The following is a 13,319-nucleotide window of genomic DNA, read 5'->3' as shown; positions in this document are numbered from 1 at the left end:
AGACAGTGTTACTAATAGCCCTATTCTGGTCCCATAGATAAGGAACCTTTTAATGCTTTACTTTGTAGGAAGTGAAATTTCTCATCCTTTTTTAAGATAAAATGTCAGTGGTTACTGAAAGTGCATGGGAGCTTTCAGTTTAACAATTTATTAATGGAGTGGTGTTCACTATAGAGTTTCCAGGATCCAATTTATTTTTAGTAAATTTTAGCCAACAGCTATGATTCCTATTGTGTTTCTTGCTGCCTTTATAGTCTATATACCAAATATGTTGCTGCAACACATAGCTGGAAAAAAGTGCTGAACTGCTACAGACCTTATTTCTTTCTAACAGCAGTATCTGCTTCAGCTAATTAAAGACATGGTTCTCAGATCTGCAAAGCTGAATCCACCTTAATGAGTACATTCAGTGTACCACACAGCAACATGATCCTGTGTGATATGTCTGACATATCAGCTTTTGTCTGAAACAGCAAAGAAAGAGTATGTAACACATTGGAGATCTGAGAGATCCAGCAACACCTTCCTCTATGATTAAATACCAGTACTGATCACCAGGGGCTTTTTTGACATCATTCTGTCCTCCTGACTTTCATTACTGTATTGATGAATTCTACTAATTTCCCTTGTAAATCAAGAGTAGCCCCAACAGGACTACCCTTGAGAAGTCTCTGTGTGGCATGGATTTTTGAACAAGCTAAGACAATATTGAACACGTCCCAGTTTCTCTACTTTAATTGTCAAAGATTATTCCCCAGAAGACATCCCAAACTCTCTTTAGTGACTATATACACTTGCTATAACCCTGAAATGATTACAAGCTACAATAAATAGCCCATTCCTGGACTTTACAGGTGCAATATTCCTAAGCTGTTCTTTTCAAACACAGTCCTGTTAGACAACACGCAGAGCAGCAATTAGCTAGTTTGACTATCACTGCTGGCAAAGCTGAAGTGAGTCTTCTGAAGAAAAGAAACCAAAAATGCTGTAGAGCCAGGACCAGACAACCAAAAAAATTTGAAATTTAGTCAAAGAAAACACCTATTTGTCCAGTAAAGACATTGGACTATATAAAAAGCTGTGTCAAATATTCCTCATTGCAGAAAGGGAACACTCACCCATTGGAGAATTCTTTACTATGATCCTACATTCCTATCTCGGAGAAGAGAGAAAAGATTCAATAACTTTTTGATTGCAACAAAAGATCTTTTTACTCTACCAACATAGAAAAAATTTCTTACAGAGGATTCAGATGTGATTGTGAGGTAATCCCATGTCCAATGTCACCCTAGGAGCCTGCAGTACTGAATCTATGACCATGGTCATCAAATAATATTCCAACGTCTCTTCTTTACATTAATTTTTGCTTTACCTCTTCAAAACTTCTTGGAATATTTTTCATTCCTTGGGAGCAGACGATTAAATGTAAATTTTAAACAGCCTTGGAATATTAACAGGCAGAAGGTAATACATTCATTCACCAAAGGACGGAGGTTTATTACTTCAGATTATTTTTTGGAGGGAAAGTGCTGAAAAGTCGTGGTTTCAGTTTAAACACTGAAAGAAATTTCAATCACTGAAACTAATTTTTACTTATTGTTAAGGCTTGGAAAAAAAAAAAAAAGAGAACCAAAAATGAAATTCAGCAAGATTTTTAAGGACTGAAAATTTTATTATGTTCCATGTCATTGCTGTAATACATATTTCTTCCTTCACTTTCTAGCATATTTTAGGACGATCTGTTCTCCAAGCTGGTCAATATATGAAAAGTGTTCACTAAAGAAATACTTCTTAGTACATACAAATCTGTACTTAGATAAGGGTGATAAATCAACAAGATGCGATGCAACTTTGTATTGAAAGACATGAATTTTGTTATAATCACATATACAGTCTCTTCTATACCTGAACAAGAATTTGCTGAAAGCTGCTTGTAAATGCCATGTATATTATAATGGTTTATAAATAACAAAGCATGAGAAAAATGACATGGGAATCAAAATAATAGGAACAGATTTTTTTTTTAATTGTACAGTATTTTACTGGTTATCATTTCCCAGAATTAATCCGACTATAAGTTTATGTTGTGTTTCAAATCCAGCTATTCCTAAATATCAATACATATTGCTGACACTTTGCTTCTTTTGGGCTGCCAGCAGATTACATCCTCACCATGGTTTCACCACTGGCAAGAAGCCTAGGAGAGAAGTTTGCAGATGGAAGGGGATGGAGAAATTCCCAAATAATCTGTTCCATTCTGGTCAGGCTCTTATACCATGCTCACCAACCACTGCATTAGGGACCTTGCTGAGCTGATACATAGTGGCCCTGCTTACAAAGCACAAACTTTTGGGTCTGAAAAAATGATGGATGAGCATTAGGTTTTGGTTCAGTTACAGGTCTGATAAAAATTCAGAGCAGTTCTCATTTTATCAGAATGAATTCACCCATACCTAATATAGAGCTGGCAAGGTTTTTATTTTGCAACTTTAGAATAGTGTTGCATAAGCACAGTGCAGAAATGATAAATGTCTCTAATGGGGATGGAGTAATGGGCTTGAACTACTGTAGACAACTCTGCTGGAGCTGCTGTTCATCACTCACAGTACTGCTCACTTCAGCTTTGTAGGGTAGTAGAAACCCAGACATTCTTCTCCTACCCACCCACCCCACCTCTGCCCCATGCTTCCTGAAATGCTGTTTAGGGAGTGTTGTCATTACAACAGGAAGCACACAGACTGGAGATGTATATCAGAGTGCTGCATTTGAATTTACCCCATCACCCTGAACTACTCATGCTAACCTGAACATCTTTTTGTCCACAGTTTATTGGCGTTCCATACTAAAATTACTTGTAAAAAAAGGGCCTTGATTATTGATGATGCAAATATTTTTCTTCATTATTAAGTGAATTACAATTAGCTTGGATTTTAACATCTATTCAAAATGATAGCAGAGGGCAACTTGCAGCAGAAAAAGGGTTGTAAGCTTTCCACTTACCAATTAATTCTATTATCAAATGCTAAGAAAAAAAATGTGCCTGCCAGCTGTGGCTTTATTATGTTCTCCCAGAACTAATAATGGGAAAGCTGTGAAAGTTTTTCTTTTATTACTTTTTTTGTGTCTGTGTGTATGTGTTAGCCAACAATAACAACCAAAAACACATTCTTTTTTTCCCACAGAAATACTTTTTTTTTTTTCAGAAGGTGATCTAAACAGAACAGTAGCATTAGAATAATTAAAATTAGGAACCTCAGTTTTAAGCTGAAATTTCATTTCTGCTAAGCACTTCTGAGGTATCATGAGCAGTAAATTCCCAGTCATGTGGATGCAAAGATAATGTCAACTGGTTTCAATGAGTTGCAGTGCAATGCAGAACAAAGTCATTCAGCCATCTGGAGCTGGTGATTTCCCACCTTTGCAACAAGGACTACACAGTAAGTCTCACTGTAATTCTGCTATATTTTAGCTGACCATAGAAAATTTTGAGTGAAAGAAAAGCTTCTGCTTGCTTCTTCAATGCCCTCTGTAGTCTTTTTCATGGTTTTCCAGCTATGTACTGTTAAGGAGACTGTCAATGGCAACAATTTGTTTCTAATTGAGATGGCAATATCAAAACCATTTATTTGAAATCCTTCAGACTTTAATAAAACTTTATAAAGCTCTAATAGTTTTTCCCTTCTTGCATCTCTATTAAATGGATCAAAATTCTGGGGTCTCAGGCAGTTCTCTTATTTTAGCATCTTATGACTGAACAAAGATTTTTAACCAATTTCATTTCCATAGTTTTTTTCACAGGATTAATTTTATTTCTGTCTCCTAATCTGTGGATTTTATTTCACCAAAACCCTGAATTTAACAGCTGGGTTCCTGGTTCAACAAACTGGAGAGGGCTACTTGCTTCTCTGGGTAAGGCCTTAGGCAAAGAAATAATGAAAATACTTTTTCAGCTCCTTTCCCACCTGGTGAAATTTCTTCACTGAAAGCATAATTAGACTGTGGAACTCACAGAGGTGGGCTGCCAGCTAGGCAAATTCAGCTAAGGTTTTACAGAATAACTGGTATATTACTGTAACTGTAATGTCCAACATTGCCTAATGCAAGAGAAAAAAGAAATGTTACAACCAGAAAACTTAATGCTTTATAGCTTGAGATGACTTTATGTGAGAGGATTAGAATGTTAGAATTAGAACCCAAACATCTTCATGAAAATTATTAGCATTTCATGGGATTTCTAGTTTATTCTGAATCACCTGGTATTGGCCCTCTCAGCACAAGGATAACAAAACAGAATTTTTTAACCAGCAAAGGGAAATCTGACCAAATATAGCAATTCTATGGAATCAAGATTTATGACATGTGTTGTAGATATTTTAGTGACCTATAGCAATAGTTCAGGGCGATAGTGGTAACCCATAGACCACAATATTTTAATTTATTATGTTTAATTATTTTAATGTCAAAATAAAATATATATTATTAAAGTTTTATTATTCAAAGCTGTTGAGGTTTTATTTTTGCTCAATATAGAAGAATACTGAGATGTGCCTTCCTTGTTAGTATCCCCTGATACTTGAGAGACCCTTGAAGATTACATATTGATTACCTGCACCTTGCTTTTGTCCCCTGTAAACAGAGGTCATTTCAGTTGATTTTGTTATTGGTATCCCTTGAGAACTCAGCAGTCACTGATCTAACAGGTCTGGGTGTACTAAACACAACATTCAAAGTCCGATATTCATTTCACAAAATATACATTTGTTTTATAGCACAGTATTGAATAGCATGGGGCTCTCCCTAGAGAAACTAGCTACAAAATCCAGCTTGAGTTTGTCTTCTCTAAATTTTAATGCAAATTTTAATGTACATATGCTGTAGAAAAATATTCTTAGGTCAGAAGATAGTATTTCTTGGACATCAAGAAGCATCTTGGAGGAATAATGTCTAATTATTCTAGACCACAGGTATTGAGTTTGCATGGCCAGATTTTGGTAGCAGGAGGGCCACAGGGGTTGCTTCTGTGATAACCTGCCAGAAGCTTCCCCTATGTCTGACAGAATCCATGCCAGATGGTTTCAAGTCTGACCCACCGTGGGCCAAGGCCAAGTCCATCAGAGGTGGTAGTAATAATGTAATATGTTATCTGTCATAACATATCTAAAAAGGGAAAAAAAGTGATTGTGCAGTAGTAATTGAGCTCAAAGAAGAGGCAGGTGTGAATATGAAAAGCAGTAAGCCTGCAGATCCCAGTCAGCGCAGAGGGAAAGGGAAGAGGTGCTCCAGGTGTCAGAGCTGAGATTCCTCTGCAGCCCATGGTGCAGCCCATGGTGCAGCAGCTGTGCCCCTGCAGCCCATGGGGGACCATGGGGACACAGAGATCCACCCACAGCCTGTGGAAGTCCCCACAATGGAGCAGGGCGATGCCCAAAAAAAAGTTGTGGCCCCATGGGAAGCCCAAGATGGAGCAGGCTCCTGGCAGGGCTTGTGACACTCTGGGGACCCGCGCTGGAGCAGGCTGTTCTTGAAGGGCTACACTCCATGGAAGAGTGAACCACGTTCAGCAGTTTGTTAAGAACTGTAAGCCATGGGAAGGACTCACCCTGGAGAAATTTGTGGAGGACTGTCTCCCATGGGAGGGACTCCATGCTGGAGCAGGGAAAGGGCTCCTCTCTCTAAACAGCAGCAGGAACCACGTCCGAGGAACTGGCTGTAAGCCGCATTCTCCATCTCCCCATGCAACTGGGGGAGGAGATAGAGCCCAGGAAGGAGGGAGGGGTAGGGAGAAAGCAGTTCTAAGATTTGGTTTATTTCTCATTATTGTGCTCTAATTTTAATTGATAATAAATTCTGTAATTTTCCTGAAATCCAGTCTGTTCTGCATATGTTGGCAAAAAAGGAGTGATCTTTCCCCATCCTTATTTCAACCAATGAGCCTTCCATCATAGTTTTTCTTTGCTCTGTCCAGTTGCAGAGGTGGATCCAGCCAAGGTCAAACCCCCAGACAATGTAATAATTACCTTGATCCTATGGCAATACATTTTCTTCATCTGCTCCCTTGAAACTGTTGCATAGTTTGCAGATAAAGTGTCTCTGGCCTAGGTCTAATGAAGTAAGCTCCAGGACTCATGAGGCTTTTTGTTCATTTGGCATAATTTTACTTTACAACAGGGATTTCTATTTTTATTGTTTTACAGACATATCTGACCCAGAAATGTGACAAGGCTTTTGAAATAGAAACTTTTGTAAATCCAGGCAATAACACACACTCACGCATTATACACCCAAAGGATTATATTTTTATAAAGCTCTAATTTCACAATATCTGATATAGAAAACACCACAACATCACTGCTGCGGGGATGCAGTAATGTTTTCAAACCAAAATGTGCTCCTTATTTCCACCCTGTGATAGCCTGTGCAGCCAGGGAGCCCCGAGTGCCCACAAGGCCAGAGGCAGGTCCATGGCTGGGGCAGGCTGTATTGCCAAATCACCGTCCCAGCAGCAAGGATCTAGTGGCATCTGGGCTCCCAGGGAAGTCTGCCCTTCCTCTTGAGGCAGCTCTGTGAGTAACACACAACAGCCTGTGTCCAAACCTGTAACAAGAGCTGAGCTAGAGTTAAGCTCTTAGGAAGTCCCAGAGAGAATTCCTGTCAGATATATAAAACTGCTTATTTCATTCAGGCTCTACTGGTTTTTTCACATGCTCATTACAGATATAATGTAGGAGAATAATTTAAATTATAAGCAAAGCTATTATTCTTGTATATAGCCCATAGTAAATTGCTATTAAAAGATTTTGATTATTCAGTTGGTTGGGTACTTATAAAACATATTTTAGCATCTAAGTGGAAAGAAACTTGCAGCTTTTTCTGTAGCAGATTTTATCTTTCCTGTCCAGACAAGAGGAAATGGAGGGATATTTGTAAAGAGAACCTTCAGCAGACATCATCCCTCAAAAAAGGCTTTTATGAAGTTTTGCAGAGTAAGGTGAGATGGTGCATGCTCTAGGCTTTTGATTTCTCAGAGAGTAATCAGTGGGGAACAAAAAATAATAAGACAAAAACACAATAAAAGAAAAAAATTCAAGAAATTAAAACTAGAGGCTCCAGACTGATATTCTGTAACCATAGAGAAATGAATGCAGTGATTTGATAGTAAAAACAACAACGACAAAAAAAGCCTGTATTAGAATTTACATAAAAGAGAATGTATTAAATAATGAGATAAAAGCTATTGTAAAATGCTCTCAAAATGCCTTTCAAGCTCTATGTTTCCCTACTCACTTCCCCAAAATTTAAGTGTGCCTAGTGTTTCCTTTCTGGCCAAAAATCTGACAAATTAGTATTTTAGTTAGATTTTCAATTGGAGCAAGATCTAATACTGTACTAATTAATTGAGCATATTCCTTTCCCAATTCCTCTACTGCATCCCTTTCTGCAAGGACAACCCACTAAATGGTATTGCTGTAGAACCATGAAATTCCTTAAAATAAGACTATGAAGATAACAAACTGTTGAACACTCAAAAAATAATATATTCAAATTTATTCACATATTCTTAATAATTGGAATTTCGTTAGAACTGAATATTTTGAAAAACAATTCTCTTAAACAGCACATTTTCACATATCTGATAACATTGTTGCTGTCTATCTAGATCTGCAGTTTGTGTATGAATTGTTGAAGGAAAGCAGAAATGGATATCCTTGCCTTTTAATGTAGAATATCTTTTGCTCATCCTAGATTGCTCTTCTGATTTGAGGGTGTGATTTCCATGTGCTTTGCTCTCAAAGTATGCCTGCAACTCAGCAGAATATGTGTTTTCTATAGATTAGATTCTATTGACCACAGAGATTGTATGGTCCATTTCAGACAGGGAACTACCCTGCTCCAGCAATCCAATCACCTGCATCATATTTCTTTATCAGTATTCCACAAAAAACTTGCTGCAAAGAGAGGAAAAAGAGAAAGTGTGCTTCATTAATTAAAAAATAAAAATCATCCCATCTTCAACCTGAAATAGCCAGAGGCTGCAGAAATAGGAAAAATGCAATTGTTTTACTTTAGATAAATTGGTTTTCCCCTCCCAGCCAGAGTCTTATTAAAAAAAAAAGCTCTTTAGCTCTGTTTTGTTGTTGTTGTTGTTGTTGCAAACATGATTAAGCTTGGGATAGTGTTTTTGTTTATTTACAAACCAGATGTTTTGTCACACAAATCTTGTAGCACCTCTGGAGCATGCTTACCTGTGTTATATTGGCATGCCCTCAAAATAAGAGTTCCAGTGCCATCACACCTCACAGTACTATTTTCAATAGATAATATCAATTCTGGAAGTTCATGAACACTGTAATAAAACAGTCCTGTATCTTACCATCTTTTGTCCTTATCTAGCAACTTTGCCATGGTGTCAAAGATGAAGTGAATGCACTAAAGAACACACTAGAGGTTCAACAAAAATTAAGTATAAATAAAAAATTCCTTCATTAAACTTACAATTTATTTTTAAACTGAATGACAAAGGTGATCAGTCATAAACCTATGATTAGTCTAGTTGGTTTTTACAGCAGGTTTGATTTTTGTCAGCTACTTCATTCCTAGTTATTCACGCAGCTTCACTATAAATTGCTTAAGAGCCTGCAAATGCTTCCAATGCCTTTCTCCTGTTAGGTCATCCTTTGTAACAATAAAAGAACCAAAGCTTTATGTAGCCTCACTGATCTCTTTTGTTAAATGTTAATTTTAACACTTAAGCAATTCTACATAATGAGATCCTATCTCTAAAAGTAATTTTCTCTTCTGAAAGTCACCAAGGTACTGAAAAATTTCCTTGTCATTGATTTTGGGTTTGGGTCTTTAATGGGCAGGTCTTTTGGTTGAAGGTCTTGCATCTCCCAGAGCAGCAAAGGGAGGGAAATTATGATTTACTATGTGGGAAGGTGTGCAGCCCCTCAGGGCCTCAGAGGGTCCCCTGACGGGAAAACCTCTTTTTAACAGTTCTGTGCCAGGATTGAGAGACACATGGGACCTTTTTCAGTCTTCAAGTTGCTGTTTGTTTTTATCTTATCAGAAGTTTGGCATGCCATCTGCAGCAGACTTAGCTCGCAAGAAAGTACAGCACAAATGGTCCCAAGATGTACAGTTTGAAGGTCTTTTAAAGCCATTTTATCCAATTAACTCTTAAAACATACTCTATTTCTACCTTTCTACCCATAACTAATCCTTGTCTGCCCACATAACCTCTGCACTGCAGCTTCCCACAACCAATCACCCTGTGCTCCCAACACTGCAGAACATGGATGGAGTAGATAAAGAAGAAGCTCAGACAATGCCCAATATCCTCCATCTTATCTCCTATTTATCTCTATACTAAAATCCCAAAACTCTAAATTTCTCACCCTGTGACAAACTACACTATTCTCTATTATCTATTACACACACTTGTAAACTCCAATCCATCCCAAAGTCTTGGAAGCCCTCTCCACGGGCAAAGGTTAAAGGCAGTGCTTCTCTGGGAGCCAGAACCCCTCAGGACAGGCAGAGAAATATTCCCTGTGCCCTGGGTTCCAACAGGAAGGCTGATGACAAAAGTGTTAAAATATTTGTCAATACCCTGCTCTTAAATTCTAAACCAAGCACCTGTCATGGGCTAACACTGGAGACCAGAGGTTTGGTCCAGGTGAACTGCCCCAGTTTAAAGTGGTCAAATTTAAAATGTGCTTTTTGATATAGATAAGGAAGCATTATTACACACTAGGTTATCTACACTTAATTTATTTTAGCCTAAAGGAAAATCTAGAGGAAGGCCACCTATATTTATATAAAGAGAGCACTTTTCCTCCAGTCTTCAATGCAGCAAATGTTAGGATTTATTAATATGCTGAGAAATGTATTTGCATTATATTCCATAAAATGATCATAATCTCTGCTAGGGTGAAAGTAATTTAAAAGCTACTGCTTTATAAAATAGTTTTACAGACTTATTGAAGTAATTAAGTATATCTATAAGAGAGATAGAATTGCACTTGCAGTGCAGTCTGAAGCACTTTATAGCTGTATTCCTTAACCAGACTAGTGCTTTAAATCAATTATATCCTGTTATAATGATCTTTTTACTAAAATACGTGATTTGTGGCATTTCTGTGAGACAATTTATTGTATCATTTCAACACAGAATCCATACATTCCACATACTGTATATGTGTATGTGTGAAATGAACCACACCTTTATGAAGCATATTAAAAAATCTAATTTCTGCCATAAATCATTTAAATGGCTCCTAATCTGAGTAATTACTGTTGATTGGTTCAGTGTGCTGTTTTACTTAATAGATTGTGTTTTTCTAATTGGCCAAGATTTTAGTAACAAATTACAAAAGGATATGAGGGAGGATGGGTAGTACAACTAGCAGGTTTAATATGTCGTGTCCTGAACTCAGTTAATTAATCCAAACAGTAGCATTTAAAATGACATCTGGTTGATACAACGGAAAGTGCTTTTATAATCCTAAAATGTTCTTTAACTAATCTGCTGCTGCTTCTAAGATATGTATTTTTAATTACTGTTATTATTTGAAATAAAACACAGTTGGTTAAAAAATTCTGTGGCGACTGGTATCTTTGGGGTATAGTGCCTTTACAAATTTTTTTAATTTAATTTGGAATTCATGCTCATTAGATTATTTTAGGGCATACTGTGATTCAACTTTCTGTCTTGAGGGGAAAATCAAGCTTGTGGCTACACTGTTTTGGAGTAGATCAAAGAACTTGCTGTGACACAGGGTTGGTCTGGTCAGGGATGCTATTCTACTATAATTATGCCAATTCTCTTCCTTTTTCAGATTTTCTGTTCTCAAATAATAACTTCTTCCATAATAATTACTCTTTCAAGAAAGCAAAGAGTCAACTGGTATGTGCAGAAAATAAACCAACTGGGATTGTGATCCTGGAAATAGGTATACTTTAACCATCCTGGTTTTCCTGTTCCTGTGGACACTCCCATTGAATAAGTCGTCTACTCTGTGGAAAATGGATTTATCTTAGTATGAAAGCTGGGACTTCCAGAATAGGGGCAACTGACTAGGCAATAACATTTCCACTCAGAATCCTGAGCTGAGACCACCTGCAAGAAAGGGATACCAATACCATTAATTTTGGCTCATTGTACAGATTGAGCCCTTGCTCAATGGAGAACTAAGAACAGGTCTTTGAACTCCATACAAGAACAGCGATGGGTAACCCAGGGGGTTTTAGTCCCTTTAAGTTCCATTTGCATCTCTTTTAAATATGGTCAGATTTGGGTCCCCTGGCAAGAGGGTAACAACAATATTTTTTGATTACTCACAAGTATCAAATGCCACTACCCCATGGAGCAGGCTTTCTTACCTGTTCTAGAGACTGTATTTGCCTCAGCAATTAGGATGGTATAAAAATCTTGACTTTTATTCCTTCCTAAGTATTGAACAGGAGCATTTGAAGTAGTATACTGTATAAAGCGTATTTTTTTTATTCTAGGTTATATTAAGCATCTGTAAAACAGTTCCTTAATTGAAACATACTCAAGAAAGCTTTAAGCTACATGCCTCAGGTCCTGCTGGCTGTTGAGATGGAGCAGGACAGGTCTCAGCTCATATTGACAAAGCCACCCAAAAACCAGGCAATATTCAGGATACAAATAGCAGCCCCAACACATCTATGTCATGTAGCAATACAAAGTTGCTGGAAAAGTTCTTTATATACTTTGTTTCTTAAATCCTTCACTTATTTTTAAGAAATAATTAAAATTAAGAACAATTTTCAAACTGCAGAAAATTATTGGAAAATAACATTTAATTGAAATTTAAGTGAACATTTAAGTGAAATTGAAATTTGAACCCTGCAGAATTCTTCCCTGCTACCAGTTTTAAAAGGAGTGTATAACGCTAGTTCTGTTTCAAATTAATTTATTGAAAAATTAGCAAGACTTCATAGAGTATATCCACCTTTCATTTCAGCAAAAATCACTAATTTCAAGAAAAATAATGTCCCTTTCCAACAGGGAGAAGTGCTGGCCAGAAATCAAGGCATCAGTCTTTGCGCTACACTTTTAGCCTTGTTTTCTGTTTGCTATTTTCTACCCAAGAGCAGACTTTAGATAAATCACTTAGGACTTTCATGATCTATCAGATGCTGAGTGGGATTTCAAAAAGCAGGGAAGTATGAATAGGTAGAGACTATAATAGTTCAGAATAGTGCACCAAGGGTAGGTGAGATCAAGATTGTCACATGTTCATCCTCTATTCGCGTGGGCATCACCCATTACCTTAAATGTCACATGATAGTGGGTACCATAAACACCATATCTGGTGTATGATCTTGTTCCTAGGCAGGCTTCTTCACACTTTGTGGGATTTCAGGGTGCCCTTTAAAGAGAGAAGAAAGAGCTGTCTCTTGAAATGCAGTGCTGCTGATATAAGTGATGCTGATATCTCTGCATTGCCCTAAGGCAAAGAGGAGCTTCCCTGAGCAGCCCTGTGTGGAGCTGTGTCCTTCCATTCCCTGCCATCAAGGTTTCTTTAGATACTGACACCAGAGAGTTTTGGACCAAGGACATCTCACTCCACCCGCCAGTCTCCCAGGACCTGCTCATTTGTAAGGTTCTCATAAAAGTCTGTGATCTCACATAACAGGACTATCCAGAGCAGGGACTTCAGTCCAAATGGGAACCTTGGCTCAGGATTTCTGATTACTTCTTAGTGTACAGTTAACTGCTTAGCGTTAGCCAACAAAGTCATGTGAGTTGTTCAACACTTGTTCTTATTGTATTGCTCTGTACTGTATTGTAGTTTTTAGAAATAATTTAGAAATAATTTAGAAATAATATTGTAATTATAGACTTTTCAATTTTAATTTATTTTCATGGCAACAGCTCTAGTGAGGTTTTCTTTTTTAAAAAGCAGATACAGATTATAATGAAAATAATGTGCAATTTAGAGGAATCTGTGCAAACAGATCAGTAAAACAAGTTAATAGCACAAATATAAAAGCAAGCAGGTATTGAATAAACCCTCCACACTTAAAAACAGGTAAAAAAAAAACCCACCAAACCAATTTTTTCCCACCAAAGTTTTCAACATTTGGACATAAGTGGATCTCTGCAGACAAGCAACTCAGCACCCTCAGCTTTCACAAAACTAAAATATTGGGCAGTACCAGGTGGGATCAGGCCCACAATCCCCTTGTTCTCATCCTTCCAGAATCCCTTTCTTTGAGGAATTGCAACTCAGCAATCACAGTGGAATACCAAGAAACAAATGAAATTTCTTCCCTGAACAAAAAACAAA

Source organism: Molothrus aeneus, chromosome 3 (genome assembly GCF_037042795.1).
Source record: "Molothrus aeneus isolate 106 chromosome 3, BPBGC_Maene_1.0, whole genome shotgun sequence".
Lineage (NCBI taxonomy): Eukaryota > Metazoa > Chordata > Aves > Passeriformes > Icteridae > Molothrus > Molothrus aeneus.
This window is presented reverse-complemented; position numbering follows the sequence as displayed.